General features: G+C 32.6%; 1 protein-coding gene and 1 pseudogene across 1 annotated transcript in view; both read left to right on the top strand.

Annotated features, from left to right (window-relative positions):
* The window catches only part of Gpr158 (G protein-coupled receptor 158), a 435,003-nt gene that overhangs the window by 169,601 nt on the left and 245,857 nt on the right, over positions 1-19,545 (top strand). The window lies entirely within an intron of this gene.
* On the top strand, positions 16,234-19,315 carry LOC131424112 (Golgi apparatus membrane protein TVP23 homolog B-like; annotated as a pseudogene).

Raw genomic sequence — 19,545 nt, forward strand, 5'->3', positions numbered from 1 at the left:
AATGTTTATTGGAGTGCCAGGACAGAATGAGCACTTATTAAATGCTATTGATCATCATCAACCTCATGACTAGGTCCTGGGTACTAGGCACTTAGGCAAGGAATAGCTAAAGCTGGAGGGATTGTAAAGGCCTATAAGAGAATGGAGGAACATTAAAGATACATTTTCACAGATTTCATTGCCTTCCCAGAGCTAATTATGGCCATGACTTCCCACTCTTATTTTTATACTCTTGCAATCTTAATTTTCTTCTTCCACCATAATGTCACTTTCAGTAAACAAATGCTTGTTTAGTCAACACATCTGTTTTCTATTTAGTGCATACTTGTGCCAGGCACTGTTCTAATCCTGGCATTGAACTAACATAAAAAAGAAGTAAAGAATCCCTGCTCTTGGGAATATATCTTATTTTAGGAAAAGACAGGCAATAAATAACATAAAATGTATCATATGTCACAGGATGGTAAGTACTATGGAGAAAAATAGAGACAGACAATAAGTGTACAGGTGAGGATGGGTTTGATTTATATATATTTTATTCTATTCTTTCCTGTAATTTTCATGTAGCAAGTATGCACAAGCAGAGGAAAAGCCAAAAATGAAAGAGATGAGGAGAGGGAAAGAACTAGGGTAACTATAATGGACATTTAACATTTATTTTATTCATTAAAAATGTGAAATGCAGTACTTGTTTGACTTAATTTCACCTAGCATAATATACTCTGAGATCATCCATGTTGTCATAAATAACAGAGTTTTCTTCTTTTTTAAGGCTGAGCTGAATAGTATTGTACTATTGTTTTTGTGTTTTTGTATACATGTATACACTTTATACATATGTTGTACATAAATGTTATGTATGCATAAAATATATGCTATACATATATACATACATTTATATATATGCATATATACATGTAAGTTACATATATATGTACATGTATGCATGTGTACACACACAGAACCACATTATTAATCCATTGGACACTTATGATTGATTTAATTTCTTGGCTATTTAGAATAATGTTGTAGTGAACATGGCAACACAGAATTCTCTTTGTCATACTGATTTTGTTTCCCTTGGAAAGTGGAGTTGCTGGATCATATTTTAATTCTATTTCTAGGTTTTTGAGGAACCTTCAAACTGTTTTTTTCTATAATGTCTATTCTGATTCACATTTGCACCAAAAATGTATCAGGGATCCTTTTCTCCCACATCTGTCTTTTAAAAAATAGTCATCTTAATTGGGATATCTTATTTTGGTTTTAATTTACATTTCCCAGATAATTAATGATGCTGAACATTTTTTTTAAATACTATTGATCATTTTAATGTTGTCTTTTGAGAATTATTTGTTCAGGTCTTTTGCTTACCTTTTAATCAGACACTTGTTTTCTTTCTAGTGAGTTGAGTTCTTTATATATTTTGGATATTAATATCCTATCAGATATATGATTTATAAATATCTTCTCCCATTTCATTGATTGTTTCCCCTCCTATTCATGATTTCCTTTATATGTAGAATCTTTAAAAAGTTGAAATCATAGTTAACAGAGAATAGAATGGTAGTTGCCAGGGGCTGGGGATATGGGAGAAATGTTGGACAAAATGAATGTTATAGTTTAGATAAGTGGTGTCCTTCAAAAGTTCATGTGTGACAATGTAAAAAAGTTTAGAGGTGAAATGATTAGGTTATGAGAATCTATCCATAATCCACTCATAGGGGTTAGCTGGGTGGTAACTGTAGGCAGGTAGGGTGTGGCTGGAGGACATAGATCATTTGGGGCACACCTTTAGGGTATGTATTTGTCCCTGGTGATCCAAGATTAGTCTCTCTCTGCTTCCTGGTGACTATATCTTGAGCTGCTTTCCTCTACCATACTCTTCTGCCAGGCTGCCTCACCTCCGGCCCAGAGCAGTGGACTGAGACCTCTGAAGCCATGAGTGCCAAATAAACTTTCCACTGCTAAAATTCTTCTTGTCAAATATTTTGGACATGGCAGTGAAAAAGCTGACTAAAACAGTGTGTAAAGTTTCAGTTACACAGGATGAGTAAATTTTAGAGGTCTGCTGTATATCATGGTGACTGTAGCTAATAGTATTATATACTTGAAAAATGTTAAGAGAGTAGATCTTAATTGTTCTCACCACAAAAATTTGTATGTAAGGCAATGAATTTGTTAGTTAATTTGACTGATTCTACAATCTCTTTACAATTAACTAATTATACAATGTATATCAAAATATTACTTTGTATACTGTAAACATAAACAGTTTTTATTTGTTATTCATACCTTAACAAATGTGTTATGAAGAAAAACCTCTCTAAGTATCTTAATACCATTCTACCTTATTCACCTGTGCACATTTTTTTTTAAAGAGAGAGAGGAGAGAGAGAGAATTTTAAAATTTATTTTTTAGTTTTCAGTGGACACAACATCTTTGTTTGTATGTGGTGCTGAGGATCGAACCCTGGCCGAAGGCATACCAGGCGAGTGCGCTACCCCTTGAGCCACATCCCCAGCCCAAACCTGTGCACATTTTAAAAAACAGTTATTCTGGAATCTGTATTTGGGGTCACTTGAAAAACCTGACTCCATTGACTTCTTCAGTTTTTCCATGGCCTTAGTACTTGCTAACATAATTCCTCACAAATGGCTGAAACATTGCTATACTAAGCAGCATTTCTGCTGTAGGAGTGCACCAGCAAATGAAGTACCTCCCAAGGGAACCATTGAATTAAATGCTGCTCACTGGACTCGCTCTGTTCTCTCCCATTTTGGAATGACTTCACTTTCTCAGTTCCCAAGTGAAATAAAAACTCTCCTTCCATCTGTGGCTAGAATTGCATTCAGAAGGGTGTTTGGGATTTCTAATTCTTAGAGATGGAAGGCAAAGGCAATGAGTCACTAGCCAAATTCAAATCAACACATTTACTTTTATAATTATTATTATTGATGAGATAGTTAATTACTTGTGTTCTTCATTTTTAACTATTGGGTTTAACTTTTTTTTGAGAGAGAGAGAATTTTTAATACTTATTATCCAGTTTTCGGCAGACACAACATCTTTATTTGTATGTGGTGCTGAGGATCGAACCCAGGCCGCATGCATGCCAGGCAAGCGCTACCGCTTGAGCCACATCCCCAGCCCTGGGTTTAACTTTTTTAACTAAAAAGTTGAGAGTAGCAAAATGATTAAAACAAAGCCAAGGTAAGACTGAAGAACACATTGAAGTTTCAAAATGATTTGACTTAGAATATTAAATCTTATCATGACTACATTTAGTAAAGTGATTATAATCTTTTCAAAAATTTTTAGAAGTTTATATGAAGTTGTTACATAAAATCTTGTGGATACATGTTGTGACTATACTGCTCTAACTTAACTAATAATAGTTTGGTTGCCAGGGAAGCTATTTTCTAATAGTAAAAACAAAGATTTCAAGAATGGCAGTGTTAACAGTGTGTCCTAAAATTAATGCTAAAGTAGACACAATTTGTTTCTATCATTTGGTTAGTGTATTGGGTCTGAGAATTAGGTCACTTGGAATTACTTGAATAAGAAGGTACAATTTCCTGTCTTACCAATGAAAAAAGAGAAATATGTATAGATAGGAGTTGGTGTTTGATACCAAAGAACCTTCAAGTTTATGATCCTAGAAACCACCTGTGACAACCCTTGATACTTGGTAATTGAAATGAAGGTCCCAAAGAGAGAGTACCTCAATTAGTATATGTTCTACTATGCAAATATTTAGCATCTAATGTTTTTTGGTTGGAATATTTTCCTTAGTTTTCTGGAAACGCTGAAGAATATATTGATAATATATTCACTAATGATTTAGGAACCACTGTTTTCAGTAAGCCAGTGAAAGCTTTATATTGAGTTTGTCAACAGAAATGAAGTAATTACAGTATTATACTAAAGAAAAATACATGGCATTTGCAGGGAAATGGATGGCATTAGAGCAGATTATGCTAAGTGAAGTTAGCCAATCCCTAAAAAACAATTGCCGAATGTCTTCTCTGATATAAGGGGGGTGAGTCAAAATGGGATAGGGAGGAAGAGCATGAGAAGAAGACTACCACTAAATAGGCAAGAGAGGTGGGAGGGAAAAAGAGGGAGAAGGGGAGTTGCACAGAAGATGGAAGGAGACCCTCATAGTTATACAGAATACATGTATGATGTTGTGAGGAGAAAAAGAAAAAAAAATGTGTGTCACATTAGATTGGATAGAGAGAAATGATGGGAGGGGAGGGGAGAGGTAGGGTTGATAGGAAGGGCAGCAGAATAGAATAGACATTATGATTGCTGTATGTATATAGGTGACTATGACCAGTGTGATTCTGCAATCTGTACAATCAGAAAAATGAGAAATTATACCCCAATGATTCAAATGTATGAATTGCCAAGATCATTGTAATGTCATGTGTAGCTAATAAAAAAATAAAAAAAGAAAAATAACATGTATGCCATTTTATATATCTTAGTAATAATTCCACATGGGACAATTTTTTTTACTTACTATCTCTAGCTACTGAAAATGTTTTAGCATCATTCTTCCTGGTAGTTGGATTAAAATGCTTATAAATTTGTTTTACTTTGTTGTAGATAATATGCACTGTAGTGTTCACTAAGATGCATTTTATTTCCATTGCCTTACCTGCCAAAGAAAATTCAAAATTATGCTTTGAATTTGTTAATATAGCCCCGGAATCCCACTGTGTCGCTTCTAAGGCAAAAATCTCAAAGGATAAGCTGTTATCTCTTACATACATGACCAAGCTCCTACTTTTCTAACAGATGTAAGATTGTGTAACATGTTTGTTTATTCCCTTTACCTTTCTTAATTTTTCTTTCAGAGAAATTACCATTTTACTTCTTTTTTTCAGTTTTCAGCACTTCACCTCTTTTTATAATTGTCCTTAACAGTAATGACTCACATTCATGGAGACCAGATTTTTTTATGGTTTCCAGAAAAGCACAGAAACAAAGTTACATATATTAAAATTTAATCATAAGGGGTCATAAGTTTGGGGAGGTATAACAGTATTTCTGCTCTTTTGACAGTTTAATAAGTAGCCATATGATAGAGATCCAAATCAAAGAATATTAGACTACTCTACAGATACCATATAGGATTTGTAGCTTTTTGAAACTGATTTGATTGTTTTTAGGAGTTAGAACTTAGTAGTGTTTACTAAATAGTCTATGGTCTGTGTTATTGGGGTTCAGTGTTACTTTCTGACCCTTTATTAAGAAAACCTTTTTCCCTTCATAGATGAAAACAAAGTGATGCAATGGCAAATTGTTGCAGTTTGAATAATTGGTATCTGAATTGTTCAGGATTTAACATTAGCTTTTTAAAATTAGAACAATATAGTTATACATAGTAGTTGAACTCATTTTGACAAAATCATATATACAACGCATTTGATTTACTCCATTTCAGTCCTTTTTCCCCCCACTCCTCCCCACTCCATTCACCTTTCTCTACTCTACTGATCTTCCTTTCTTTTATTTATTTGTTAATTATTTTTTATTGGCATTTTATACATGTACATAAAGATGAAATTCTCTGTAGTATATTTATATGTGCATATAACATGATTTTTAAAATTCATTTCACATTTTCTCCCGTTTTCTGTTCCTCTTTCCTCTCGATGTCCTTTTCTACTCCATTGATCATTTCTCTATCTTTATGATATCTAATCCCCCTCCTTCCTCTTATTTTGCTATAGCTTCCATTTATGAGAGAAAACATTCTTGATTTTCTTAGTCTGACTTATTTATTTAGCATGATGTTCTCCATTTCTATTCATTTACTGGCAAATACCTTAATTTGATTCTTTATGACTGAGTAAAATTTCCCTGTGTATAAAGAATACATTTTCTTAATCTATTCATCTATTTATGGGCATCTGGGCTGATCCTATAGTTTGGCTATTATGAATTGTGCTGCTATAAACATAGAAGTATTGAAGTGGCTCTATGCTGATTTGGTTTTTTTTTTTTGTTGTTTGTTTTTTTTGGTAAATAACCAAGGAGTAGGATAACTGGATCATATGGTGGTTGCATTCCTAGTTTTCCTTGCTTTCCAGAGTGGTTGTACTAATTTGCAGTCCCACCAACAATGTATAATTGTATATTTTCCCCTACATCCTTGTCAGCATTTATTATTATTGTATTCTTGATGATTGCCTTTTAAATTGGAATGAGATGAAATCTTAGTGTAGTTTAGATTTCCATTTCCCTTATTGCTAGAAATATTGGACATTTTTTCATGTATTTGTTAGTCATTTGTGTTTCCTCTTTTAAGAAGTGTTTGCCTAGTTCTTTTGCACATTTATTGAATATTTGTTTTTTTGGTGTTAAATTTATGTGTTCCTTATATATTCTGGATATTAATTCCTTGTCAGAGGAGCAGCTGGCCAAGATTTTCCTATTCTGTAGGCTTTCTCTTCACACTCTTCAATGATTTCCTTTGCTGTGAAGAAGCTTTTTAATTTGATGGCATTTTACTTATTGATTCTTGATTTTATTCCTTGAGCTTTAGGAGTCTTATTAAGAAAGTTGGTTCCTGCACTAATATGATGGAGTGTTGACCCTTTTTAGTTTCTTTTAGCAGTTACAACATTTCTGGTCTAATATATCTAGTGTTTTATACATTTTGAGTTGATTTTTGTGCAGGGTTAAAAATAGGGATCTAGTTTCATTTTTCTACATAAGGTATTCAGTTTTCCCAGCATCATTTTTAACATTATTTTTTGATTTTTGATTTTTCAATGTCACAGGATTTGTTTTTATTTACATACTGTACAATTTTATTTATATGAAATCTAAGACAATACTAAGGTTTTAGAAACTTAAGTGATTTTAAGAGACAGCAAGATAAGAGTTCAAGGGATCTTAATGATAGAAAAGGTTCTGTAATTGTTTCAAGTGGTGGTTATATAGTATAATACAGTTGTCAAAACTCATCAAACGAACATTTAAGATAATGTTTATTTCATTCTGTGTTAATTATACCACAGTAATATATATATATTTAAAAGTGCTGGTAGAAATTATACCTTTCCATTCACTGAAATACTAATGATAGCTAGCAAATTCACTCCCTTCCTGTAATCAACATACCAAGAAATCTGACTAGTTGTCAGAAAGTTGTTTGGTGCATACAGACTCAGCAAAAAGAAGTATAGTCTGCCTTCCATTTCCATGGTTTCTACATCCTTGGGGTTTCCTATTTATGAATTCAACCAACTGGGAGAAGGACAATATTCAGAAACATATTGTGTCTGTAAAAACATATGCAAGCATCTTTTTCTTGTCATTGTTTAAATAGGATAATATAATAATATTTACATTGTATTATGTATTATAAATGTGTTACTCAGCTTTATTTTTTTATCATTGACTTTATTTTTTAAAATACACAACAGCAGAATGCATTACAATTCTTTTTACACATATAGAGCACAATTTTTCATACCTTTGTATATAAAGTATGTTCATGCCAATTCACATCTTTATATATGTACTTTGTTTTTTTTTGCATTATAATTCTTATTACACATATATACCACAATTTTTCATATCTCTGTATATAAAGTAGGTTGACACTGAATTCATATCTTCATACATATACTTTGGATGATGATGTGATGAATTCTAGATAGGGAAGAGGGGAGGGAGGGAAGGGAGAAGGCAGGGGATTAACATTAGTATTTTAAAAGAACACCACTGTTTTAATCAAAGAGAAGAGAACCCAGAAGCATAAAAAGGAGTGTTCTTTCATATTAAAAGGACATCACAATTATCACATACATTTTTTTGGTCCTATTATAATAAATAGGCCAAATTATACTAAATAGAATAGTAAATGCCATTAAAAAACAGTATGTTATCTCTTCTGGGTAAAATACTGTTTTCAGATCTTTTAAAGGATGTGGCAGGGAATAACTTTTGCTTTAAGACATCAGTGGCTGTGAAGAGAAATTGCCAGAACTATCTATGGTTTCATTAGTATACCTAGCCTGTCTCATCTTAGGCTCTGTTTCGTTTTGTTTTGGATCATGTAAGCTTCATTCTTCACAGTGTTAGGACATGAGATTATTTTGGAAATAACTCATCTTATCAGGAGACAAAGAAGATCCTTTGCTCTGAGACTTGATTAAAAAGTCTTTGAATTCATTCTGTGTTAACTTTTGTGCAGGGTGAAAGAGATCTAGTTTCATTCTTCTACATATGAATAATAATTACTAAGAATTATAGTTCTTGACCTGGAGAAACTTAGCCATGCTTTCTGATTTTCATTTCATTGTTCCTTCTAACATGCAGGAGTGACAGTATAGATTAAGACTGGGAAAGATAAATTATTGTTGAAGGATACATGGGAATTAAGTATTTTGATCTATTTTGTATGTTTGAAACATTACCAATGACCCAAGAAAAGGAAAAACAGAAGAATAAATAAAAAGTGGAGTCCAACAGGGAAAAACATGATAAATAATAAAAGGTATTTTGTTAATATATGACATCTAAGAAGAAAAGACTCTATACCATATAATTGTGTGACTTTAAACATAAATATTCAAAGAATGAATTTATCAGAATCACCTGAGGGCCTTTTTGAAAACATATTTCTGGAAAACTGTCCCTGGATATTTTGATTCAGTGAATTTTGGAAGGAAAATAGGTTCTCAATGATTCCGATTTGCTGACAGGTTTGGGAGCCATGGCCTTCATTAACTGACCAGATTATGTTGGTGAATTAACTTTAGCAAAACCAGAATTTGTTTAAGACAGGAAATGACAAAACTGGTGAAGTCTACCAACTTGGTGAAATGGATGGTGTTTCTCTAGATAGAATTAGGGTACTTTTTCAGTTTTTAGCCTACAATGTTGATTTACTTAGAATGAGATCTACTAAAAATTAGAGCTGAAAATTTATTTAAATACCCCCTGTCCTGTCTCTTTATTATAAAGAAATTGAGGCTTAGAGAGGAAAATGGCGTAAAACTCACCTGAGTTTAGTAAATGTTTATTGGAAAGCCATAGAAGCAAGGCATTGTGTTTGATAGGCACTTGGGACACAGAAGTTACCAAGGATTGTAGTTCTTGACCTGGAGAAAGTTAGCCATGCCTTCTGACTTTCATTTCATTGTTTCTTCTGTCATATTATGCTGTGTCTTTTTCATTTTTCCTTTAACTTATTTTTTTTAAAATAATAGCTTCCAAAATATACTTTTAAAACAACAACAAAAGGAATATACAGAACAGTATTACAGCATATTCCCATTTGTAGTTATATTCTGTGTGTGCTTAGTCAACTTTGAAAGGATCTATAAATTGAGAGAGGTTGAGGAGTGGGGCTGAGGAGGTATATGCATAAACTTTTTAATTAAAAATAGCTAATTTCACAACATTTAACAGATGAAATTCCCTTTTAGGCCCAACTTCTATTATGTTATCAAATAATATAACACTGTTCAAAAGAGAATATGCAAAAATTTTAATTGCAAATTGAGATATGAACATTAGAGAATTATGGCTTATGTGTTTTGAAATCTGAGTGCTACTTAATATTATATAAAAACCATGCATTTTATCTCATCACTATAGGGTTGGAAATCATAGAATGTCCCATTGAATTTAGTCTTGTTATTTGTTTCCTAAATGAAATGAATAGTCCACAAAGGCTGGTTTCTTAAAATCAGTCAGAAAATTGCTCCCACTCTAATTTAGTCAGAATTCTTCAGGTATTACTTTATTTCTTAAACCCATATATTATAGATTAAATATGATTCCTTTATGGAACTAGAAGCTATCATGCTAAGTGAAATAAACCAGTCCCTAAAGCCAAAGGGGAATGAAGGGAAGGGAGGAAGGATGGGATAGGAAAACACAATGGAATGAATCTGACCTAACACTCCTATGTATGCAGACATATTAATGCACCACAGTGAATCTCACCATCATGTATATACACAAGGCACTAATTAAAAAAAATAACTATAAGTAAATAGCAGAAAGGTCAGTAGAATAGAGGGAAGGGAAGGGGAGGGGAAGTACTATGAACTGAATTAGAAGAAATAATATTCTATACTTTTATAATTGTGCCATATCAATTCTATTGTCATGTATAACTAAAGAAAAAACAATAAAAAAAAATATGATTCTTTTAGAGAAAATGCATTTAATCTATTTGTGAAAACATTGGAAAAAGAGTGGTTTCCTACTGAAAATCAAAAGAATATTTTAATTTATAAAAAAACTAAGATGAAATTATTAGAAGTATTAGTAGGAAACTTGTATAAAATGACAAGAAGTGAAAGACTTATTTCAACTTTTGGCATATATAGTAATTGTAATAAAATCCCTAAGAGATACGTATTCAACTAATCACTTTGTGGATAGCAAATCACTTTTATGAATTTAAATAGATATTATATCATGAGTCAAATTTAGAAGAGTTATTAAGATTAAAAACCCCAAACAGAAAGTAATTCTATTATTATTTCCTCAAAAATCCGTAATTATCAATTTTGTCCTATTGGAAACATACCCTATCCCTACTCCACTTTGCTCAATATTCTGTCATTGTGAAGCTTCAGTGCATTTGGCAACAGAATTGACATGAGGAGTCCAGAGAAGTCAAGAACTGTTGTAACGGGTCAGTTTTGTTTTTAAATAAGCAGTCCAGTTTCTTTCATAGTATGCAAGCAAAGCTAGAAAGTATGGTATCTTTTTGGGTACGGTGGCACCTGTAATCCCAGTGGCTCAGGAAGCTGAAATAGGAGTATTGCGAATTCAAAGCCAGTGAACTGTCTCTAAATTAAAAAAAAAAAAAAAGTACAAAATAGGGCTGGGGATGTGGCTCAGAAGTTGAGTGCCCCTGAGTTCAATCCCCAGTACCACTCAAAAAATAAAGTATATCTGAAGGAACCAAGGTCTAAATGGGAAAAACTTGAGGACTAGATTTCAGTTATGATTGTCACTACATATCCTGGTCATTTCAGGCATCCAATTTCTCTGTGATCTTGTTATCCTTATAAAGTACTGTAAATATTACCTCCTTTATTACCTCTTAAAGTTCTTGTGAGAATAAAATGTGATACAAAATGTGAAAAGGGAAGTACAAGAGAAATAGAAATAATATTTTTTACTCATCTCATTGCATTTATCTGTTTGATATTTCTATCCTAAAATTATTTTTTTCCCATTAAAAAAGTCAAAGTCCTTTCAAATGTATTTTCATTGCTAATGTGCAAATCAAGGAATGGGCAAGAATCAATGCAGTCTCAAGAAAAGGTGAGGACAGAAGGATCTCCTGGTGAACAGCTGGCTAAATGGAAAGGGTGAAGGCAAATCTTTTTTTCTTATAATAATTTTCTCTATATTTACTTTTAGAAATAATATTTCACATATCTTTAGGATAGTGGGAAAACTCAAGTGTTTCAAATAATTTACTTATTTAGGATATAAGTGTATATTTAGGATATAAGTGTATATTTAGGATATAAGTGTAGTTTACAGAGTCCTGTGTTTCTGGAATTATCCAACACAAACTTTTGAGTTACTGAAAAGGGAGAGAACAAATGGATGCTATACTTGGATTTTTTGGCATAACTACATGATTTACTAATGGCTTAAACTTGGTCAGGTGCCAAAAATGCAACTATATTCTTGTTATTAATATTTCATTAATAATAGCTTTTTGCATAGGAATAGGAATTTCTAGTGTTATAAGGAGATGCAATAACAGTTCCTTTTGTTGCTGTTACAAGAGATGGAATATTGTTTTTATAAATAATATATTGACTTTTAAACTTTATTTAGCAATCAGAGCTAGCATATCTTAACACAGTAACTAATGTTCCATGACTAATATGTTATATAAAAATATTACTTCTGCTAATTGCTTTATGGACCCATGGAATTTTCCCAAAGGCCATAGTTTACTATTGTTATTAGTGCTTTGTCCATTACCAGCCCTCCTATCTAGATAATTCCTTTCTCTTCCTGCCAGGGGAGTTGCAGAGTTTGTTTTTCTCTCTTGACATTTATAGAACAATGTTATCATTTGCTTATAGTTTATGATTATCTAGTACCTCCGTTGTGTAATATTTGCCTCTCTGTGACTATGTCATTGCATTCTAAATTCCTAGTGAGACATACCAGGAACCACTTGATCATATTGAATGTCCTTTTAATAATTTTTAAAATCGCCAATCCCAAATATAGTTCAATGACTCCACTATTTAATAATGGTGTGACCTTGAGAAATTTAAAGACCCTTTCTGTGCTTCTATTTCATCTTTGGTACAAAGGGAGGCAACAATAGCACCTAAAATATTTACTATGAAAGTTCAGAAAGAGTTTTTTACATTTTAAATGCTGAAAATAGTGTCAGTATACAGTAAGCACCTGATAGAAAATAGCTCCCATTGTTATCATTATTATCAAATGTGAAGATCTTAATTGTCAGAGTACTATTATTATACAAGATAGAGATAATGGAGTTGTATTTGTATTTAATTAAAAGTTTAAACTGGCAAGTATTTAAAATATAATGAAAAATGAATTTGTATGGTTAACTTGTTACTTATAACAATAATACAAAAATGTGGAAAGCCAATCTTTTTTCTTAAATTTTACATTTAAAAAATTCTATATAGTTCTTGTAAGATGCACAGATAATGGAACAAAAAAATCTTAGAATTAATAGCATTGCAAATATTATGAATGATAGCAAAGAACCATTTATGCTTCCTTTATTATGATTCACTTGTTTGTGGTAACACAAGCTTTTGGTTGCCTTTCCAACAACCATCTCTCTGCCCTTCTTTCTTGTTAGTGGAATTCTAATTCTATTCAGATATCTACTTTTTTCTAGCACCTTGGGGTTAGATTCTGATAGATTTTATATAATTTGATGCAGTATTCCCCTTGCCTATAATTGGTTTGAGCAGGGACATGTTATACAACTGTAGCTAATGAGGCACAAGGGAAAGGCTGCTGAAGGGAATTTGCTCTATAATATAAAAGGCCTCCTTTTCTGCATATGGACACTATTGTGAGAGTGTGATGCTGGGAACTGTTGAAGACATTTTCACTAAGTATTAAGCTTCAAGACAAAACTTACTGATGAAAATGGCAAAGCAGTAAGATGAAACAAAATTGGGTCCTTGAAGATGGTGCTAAGATACTGAATTAATCACCCTTGGAACTGCCAACCACTTGGATTCTTTTGTAAGATGAATAAGCTCCTTATTGGTGTATGTAATTCATCTGAGTTAGGGTTTTCTGATACAGCTAAAAGAATCCTAAGTGATATTATTCACTGTACATTTTTTGTGTTCTTATTATATCATGTTGAGAATTAAGCAAATGGAAAAATAAGTAACTCCCAACTCTTCAGGGTTCTGTTACAGCTTAAATTTTTTAAACAGAATATATTTTCTGAAGATATAGCAACATTTGACAATTATTTCTTAAATAGAAAAAGAACCACTTTGTATAGTGTTATCTTAGGGGAATTTTGACAGCATTTTTTAACTTTTAAAATTTAAGAATGACATATACTGACATAAATTTAGCTGACATATGCAGTTATAAATTGTGTTGATACTTGATGAGCTTTTATAACATGAGCACATCTATGTAAGCTATCATTTATATATATATATATATATATATATATATATATATGTATATATATAGGATATATACATTACATATATATAACATATATATGTAATATATATAACATATGTGTGTATGTGTGTGTATGTGTGTATGATATAGAATATCGTTGCATTTCCAGAAGTCTTCCTTATGCTTCTCACAGTCTATACTATTTCTTCCAGGGTAACCACTTTTCTAACACCATACAATAACTTTTCTGTTTTTAAATGTTATCTTTTTGAGTCACATAACATGCACCCTTTGTGTCTGGCTTCTTATGCTTAACAATTTGAAATATGAGATTCATTTATGCTGTGCATAACAATATTAGTTTATTTCATTTACATATAGTATTTTTTACAAATATACCAGAATTTATCCAGTCCTTACAAAGGACATTTGAGTTTTTACTATGAGTAATAAAGCTATGAATATTTTCATACGCCTTTTAATTTTTATATTTATATATTTTTTCAAATATATACTTAAGTATGGGATTGCTGAGTCATAGGTGGGAAAATATTCCTCTTTGATAAATAGTTTTTCTTAAATGATTATATTGATATAAACTTCTGTCAATCATATATGAATGCAAATTTTGTTCCATATCATGAAAACATAATATTTTTAATTTTAACTTTGGCCTATCTGATGTATAGTGTTATCTCACTTTGGTTTCATTTTGCGTTTCCCTAATAACTTTTAAACATTTGTTATATGTTTGTTAGCTGTTTGGGCATATTTAAGCCTTGATTTTTTTAAAAAAAAATCTTTTATTTTTATTATGATTTATAGGCATTTATTATATATGCTGGTATATATTCTCTGTCAGATGTATGTATTGAAATATCTACTCATTCTATAAGATTTTTGTTGAAAAATAAAGCTTTTAATTTCAATGGTCTCCACCTTATCAGTGTTTTCCTTTATAATTACTGTTTTTGTGTTGTGACTTAAAAAGTCTTTGCCTCCTCTAAGTTTGTAAAGATTTTTTATCTTTAGAAACTTTATTATTTGATCCACCTGGGATAGATTATTATATGTGTGTGAAATGGTGGTAAAACTACATTATTTCTACACATATTGCATTAATCCCACTAATTTACTGGGGAAGCTTTTTTATAAATTTAATCGGTTGATTGATGTCTAAATTCTATATTGTGTAGTTTGTCTATTTTTCTGTCATTATACATCACAGTTTTAACAATGTGTTATGTAACCTCTCCAACTTTGTTCTTTTCAAAATTGTTTTTATAATTCTTGGGACTTTATATTTCAATAGAAATTATAAGATGAGCTTATTAATTTGCACCAAAAAATAGTAGAGAACAAGATGGCAGAATAGTGGGAAGAGGCATTTCTCACAGCTCCGTGACACAGGACTCAAGCAGTAGGAATACTGCTTCTCTGTGAGGTGGGTGGAAAAGGGACTTCACCGATAATCAATATTGGATAGAGAGCCTTGGAGACTGGTAAATTTGGGATGCATCAGACAAAGAAAAGGAACAAAATTGGAGCTGAGCTCCTGCTAAGAGTGGGGGAAATTAATACAGAGGATCAGAAAGGGCTGAAAAGTGCTGCAGACAGTCTTGGCATAGAGAATCCTGAGATCAGAGGGGCAGTGTGCTCTGGGCTGGCTCACTAAGCTGGTGCACAAAAGACCCCAGGTCTGCCAATTGTGAACAAGGAGCTAAAACTGGATCCCTTTGGGGGACTTGTGCACTAAAGTGGCACCAACTCAGACCAGGAACTTAGGTCTGTGAATTTGGGAGTGAGTCCAATACATGAATCCAGCAGTTTCCAGCCATGGGATCTTGATTGAATCTAGATCAGGACAATTTCTGTTTCTTATTGGTGTAAGTAATTCATCTGAGTTAGAAAATCAGGACAATTTCTGTTATGGAGAGTATTTTGCCTATGGGTAATACAGGTTGGATAGGCTGGAGGAAGCCCATCTCTCTCACCTCCCTTGAATCTGGCAGTGTGTAGGACTAGTGGCAGTGGCTTGAGAATCTGAACAGGGAGGAGTAATAGAGATTGGACCAGACATGGGGATGCCAGAAAGGGCATTCTCTGCAAACTACAGAAGTAGCAAAGAACTGGCTCATCCTTCCTATGAGTTGAGCCTGGGGAGACTCCTGGGGTACAGTCCTAAAGGTGCATTGAGTAAAAAACACCTGATAACTCCCCATGCAATAAAACACCTGGGGCAATAATCCCCACCTATGGGAGCTTCATTTCCACAAACTCATCTTATATAACCTAGTGGCATCTGTATCCTGGAAGTGGAGCTAACAGCACTCTCTTCACTCCTCTTACCATTCTGCTGAGAAGGGAAGCCAATAAAGAGAAGGAGTTTGGCACAGACATTGAGTATATTCTCTCATTGACTATTCTTACTATTCTGTGTTTTTTGTTTTTAAATGTGTACTGATTCATATATAATAGACATTTAAACACACACATATTTTATATTTGTTTCTGCTTTCTCATGTCTAGCATTTCTTGAAAGTAATTATTTTTCCTTACACTGTTTTCAAGGGTTAGGATTTTTGATTAGTATATGTTGATAGATTGATATTGTATTCAACTTGTTTTATGACTCTGTTTCCCCTTGTTTCTCTTTCCCCTTTTTCTCCTACTAATATCCAAACTCTATTGTTTTTTTACTCTTCCTTTAATTCTTTTACTTCTATTTTTCTCCTTTTGCTTCATAGACAGCTCATCTCTCATCATCTCTGCATCTGCCATATTCACCTCTTAAAAATATAAACCATTTTCTACCCTCCAATCTCTTCTCCTTTCCTCTTAATTAACTCTGTTCTTAACTTCTCTTAACACTAATTGGTTTATAAAATGCCAGACCCCATCACTAATGCTATAGCAACAATTAATACAAGAAAGGTCACAGATAATACCTACTGTTTGATTTTATGCCACACATAATTCATGATTACTACTGTCTTTACTGATAGAAACTGCTGAGCCTTCCATTTCTGTTTATTTTGACAATTAACACTGTGTCATAATAGGAATTAAGTAATTTAATTCTACATATTGTACGCACAGTTGGTTGTAATTATTTGGCTATCCCCTAATCTGTGAAGCACATGAAACATACAGGATTACTAAAAGCTTGTAGAATAGAAGTTCTGCTGCTTTAGATCCATTTTGATAGATGGTTAGACACACAAACAATATAAAAAAGCAGGGGGCCTGGTATGGTGGCACATGCCTGTAATCCCAGCAGCTCAGGAGGCTGAAGCAGGAGGATTTCAAGTTCAAAGCCAGCCTCAGCAAAAGTGAGGAGCTAAGCAACTCAGTGAGACCCTGTCTCTAAATAAAATACAAAATAGGGCTGGAGATGTGGTTCAGTGGTTGAGTATCCCAGAGTTCAATCACTGGTACAAAAAAAACAAAAAGCAAGGAACAAACTATTCCAAACAAACAAGAATGATTTCATAGCAGACTACACTGATACTTCAGTGAAAGAAGTGTCAGAAGAGGAATGTAGAAAGTTTATAGTTAAACTCATCTATGAGATAAAAGGTGATGTAAAGAGTGAAATTAGAGCAAAAACACAAGAAATGAAAGATCACTTTAATAAGGAAATAGAAGTTCTGAAGAAGAATCAATTAGAAATTCTCAAAATGAAGGAATCAATAACAAAATTAAAACTTCAGTGGAAAGCATCCCCAATACACTAGACCGTTTGGAAGATAGATTTTCAGGCAACAAACACAAAGTACACAATCTTGAAAATAAAGTTGATCATGGAGAAAATATGTTAAGAGATAATGAACAGAATTTTTAAGAAATATGGGGTAACATTAAAAGGCCAAATATAAGATTCATAGGGGTAGATTAAGGCTCTGAAGTACAAATTAAAGGAATATACAAAATTTTCAATAATGTAATAATAGAAAATTTCCCAAATATTAAGAATGAAATGGAAAATCAAATACAGGAGGCATAAAGTTCTCCAAATATACAAAATTACAACAGACCCACTCCTAGGCACATTGTTATGAAAATGCCTAACATACAGAATAGGGATAGAATTTTAAAAGTGGCTAGAGAAAAATGATGGGTCATATTTAGAGATTAAGCCTATCGGATCTCAGCTGATTTTCTGCCCCAGACCCTAAATTCTAGGAAATCTTAGAATAATATATATCAAACTCTGAAAGAAAATGGATGCCAACTAAGAATACTATAACCAGAAAAATTGAGTTTCAGATTTGAAGATGAGATTAAAACCTTTCACAATAAAAAAAGTTAAAAGAATTCACAACTAGCAAGCTGGCACTACAAAACATACTCAATAAATATTTCATGAAGAAGAAATGGATAAAACAAATGAAAACTAGCAGATGGTGAAACTACACTAGAGGAATAGTATATTGAAGGAGAATCTAATAAATCAAAATGACAAGAAATAAAAATAATCTATCAATAATAACACTGTTAATGGACTCAACTCATCATTCAAAGGACAGGCTGGCAGATTGGATTAATAAACAAGACCCAACAATTTGCTGTCTCCAAGAGATTCACCTCATAGGCAAAGGCATCCACAAACTGAAGGTGAAAGGATGGGGAAAATCCTATCATTCACATAGATCTCATAAACAAGCAGGCGTTTCTATTCTCGTATCTGATAAAGTGGTCTTTAATCGAAAGTGAAGCAGAAGAGACAAATAAGGCCATTTCATACTACTTAAGGAAGTCATACAACAACAAAAAAATAACAGTTGTAAATATCTGTGCCCCAAACAATGAAACATCTACGTACATCAAACAAACCCTTCTCAATATCCAGAATCAAATAGATTACAACACAATAATATTGGGTGATTTTAACATGCCTCTTTTTTCAGTGGACAGATCATCCAAATGAAAACTAAATAAAGAAGTTACAGAACTAAAAAAAAATACAATTAAGAATTTATATTTAACAGACATATATAGAATATTTCATCAATCAGTGACTAAATACACTTTCTTCTTAGCTGCACGTGGAACATTTTCTAAAATAGACCATATTTTGGGCAGTAAAGAATGCCACAGGTAAACTGATGGTTGGCCTTCAGTGGTGGAATCATATTGATGAGGTTGGAAAGAGTCATTGGGTATTTGAGTCCAGAAAGACAACTCCTTAACAGAATAAAACTGTTTCAGAGGCTGAATCAAGAATCCTTTTGTTAGGACTGACTGCCTATCCAGTACTGTGGGTGAAATTTGCCTTTAATGCTCTCTTCTCCTTCAGAGTGAAGTGGTTGGCTGCGGTTATCATGGGTGTGGTGCTGTAGGGTGCCAACCTGTATGGTTACATCAGGTGCAAAGTGGGCAGATAGAGGAATTTAACCAGTATGGCTATTTTATATCCTGGAAAGCAGTTTTTAAAACAAAACACTGGAGATTATCAGACTTCTTGAATAGAGAGAAAGTTTGAGTATTCTGTGACATTGGGGAATGGCTAAAGAGATTGTTGATGATGAACTGTTAGAGTTGAGTCCAGTTGCAAAGAGGATTGTTGTCTTTGTTTTTCACTTAAAAACTTAATATGAAACTGTTTTCTTTTTTTAAACAAAGTTTTTATTTTCTTTCTCTAGTTGTTGGGGCTGGGAATTATGGTGTCATTAGAAGCATTGTCAGGATTTATTTTATGATATATGTATGTATGTATATAGTAATATATCAATATATCCCAAAATAATGTGTTTTATATATATATATATATATATATATATATATATATATATATATATATGTGTGTGTGTTTGTGTTTGTGTGTGTGTATATATATATATATATATATTTCACAGAGATGTTTGCATTTTGATCCACAG

Source organism: Marmota monax, unplaced genomic scaffold, assembly GCF_021218885.2.
Source record: "Marmota monax isolate L192 unplaced genomic scaffold, Marmota_monax_Labrador192_F-V1.1 WCK01_AAM20220418_F8-fsc00072, whole genome shotgun sequence".
In the NCBI taxonomy this organism is placed as follows: domain Eukaryota; kingdom Metazoa; phylum Chordata; class Mammalia; order Rodentia; family Sciuridae; genus Marmota; species Marmota monax.